At 47.7% G+C, this 1,664-nt stretch overlaps 1 long non-coding RNA gene across 1 annotated transcript; it reads left to right on the forward strand.

Annotated features, from left to right (window-relative positions):
* The first annotated feature begins 418 nt into the window (after nucleotides 1–418).
* Nucleotides 419–1,119, forward strand: LOC131137487 (uncharacterized). The gene is made up of 3 exons (XR_009131924.1): nucleotides 419–510; nucleotides 583–651; nucleotides 725–1,119. It is a non-coding gene; the product is annotated as an uncharacterized LOC131137487 (long non-coding RNA).
* Nucleotides 1,120–1,664: the final 545 nt, after the last annotated feature.

A 1,664-nucleotide genomic window follows, 5' to 3' on the forward strand; every position in this document is an offset into this window, starting at 1 on the left:
TAGAACGGGATGAGAAGCTGCGTCAGGCACACTTGGAATGAGCCTCCTGGCACCTTCCGCTGGTTTACAATGACGCGCCGTATCATCCTTTGCTCACAATGCATTTGAGAGCGAATAAAGTGCTTTTTTTGAACAACGGTTGTGTGAGCCAAGCAATAAAGCACATCACACTAAATGTGTTCCATAAGTGCCAAAACGCTTTTCTCTGAGCGAGTGGAGTGCTTTTTTGGACGTGGCACACATGTGCCATATATGGAGAAAATTTTTACCACAAAGCCTATAGGTTGTGTAGCAGCATAGGAGTATGTTCATATCCCCCTATGCAGCGTGTCCCGTTAAACAGAGTTCACTGCCGGCCAATCATTGGGTAGGTGGAGAGTATTTAAGCAGCGCTCCTCTCACTGCTTCTCTCTCTGCACTTCCGTCTGTGTACTTCCGGGGTCAAGTGTTTGACTGAGACAGTGACCGGTGTGCTGTTGGGGCATACGTGTCTTTCGGCGTCCTATTGTGGTGAGTGTTATCGCTCCCTCTCTCTCCGTTGCTGTGCATGCTTGTAGTCCGCTAATGCGAGTGTGGTCATAGGTGAGACGCCCGTAGCCGCCTGGGTTTACTCCCTCGCTCCTCTCATGTGCCTGTGTATCTGCTTAAAAGGTATGTAGAGTACTAATATAGGTCGTAACCGCATCATCGTCGGCCTTATAATTAATTTTAACATCTGCGATAGGTGTAATCTGCCTGAATGCCAGCCGTCTGAGAACTCCGCTGTTTTGTCTCCACTGTTTTGTCTCCACTGCTTTGTCTCCGCTGTTCTGTCCCTGTGGTTGCTCTCGTTGCTTCGTCTGCGCATCCGCTGCTTGCCTTGGCTGGCTGCTTTCCCGCCGCTGTGCTGCGGCTTTCCGCTGACCTGTTCCGCTGCTGCTCGGTCTTGTGGCTTCGCCTGGCTTGGAGCTTGGCGCTGGTGGCCTCTGTCTGCGCTCTGGACTGCTCTGCCTGCTGTGGTCGGCCCGCGTGCTGGGCTGTGACTGACTTGCCAGGCCGCTCGGCCTCTCCTGACGGACACTACGTGCAATTTCTATTATTATAGAATTCCGCTTTTATGTGTGTGTTTTAATGGTGGGGTTGTAGATCCCTTTTTGTTTAGTTACAATTGTATAGGTTTTGCTCTTGTTCAGATTATTTCTATAGGTTTACCTTTTGTTTTAGGGTTATTTTGACTTAGTTATATTTTCTAGTCTAGTTGTTTTATTTGATTTTGGGAATTGGGTGGATTTTCATTGATTAGTTCTTCTTTTGTTTATCATGTTGTTTTGCTTGTTTAATTTGTGTTTAGTGGCTCTACTTTTAGTTTAGTTAGTACAATTTTGTTACTTTTTGTTTAATTGCTTTATTTTGTTTTTGACCCCACTAATTGTTTTATTCCCTTTTCAGTTGCTGAGGATCGGTGGTGGTGCTGGTGGTCCTGGTGGCGGTATCCCCTCCTTCCGTGTGCGGTGCTCCTCTGGGATTGGTTTTCTTTGCACAACCCTGTGTGAGTGTGTCACGTGTGACTGGGTGCTTTTTGAGTTGTTTTGGGTGGATCCCTCCCCCCTTCACTAGCCCATTGTCCACCTGGTAAGCCTCAGCACCTGATTAGGTTTCCCTCTTCCCCTTGTGTGTGGTATTTT

This window comes from Doryrhamphus excisus, chromosome 10 (assembly GCF_030265055.1).
Source record: "Doryrhamphus excisus isolate RoL2022-K1 chromosome 10, RoL_Dexc_1.0, whole genome shotgun sequence".
In the NCBI taxonomy this organism is placed as follows: Eukaryota; Metazoa; Chordata; class Actinopteri; order Syngnathiformes; family Syngnathidae; genus Doryrhamphus; species Doryrhamphus excisus.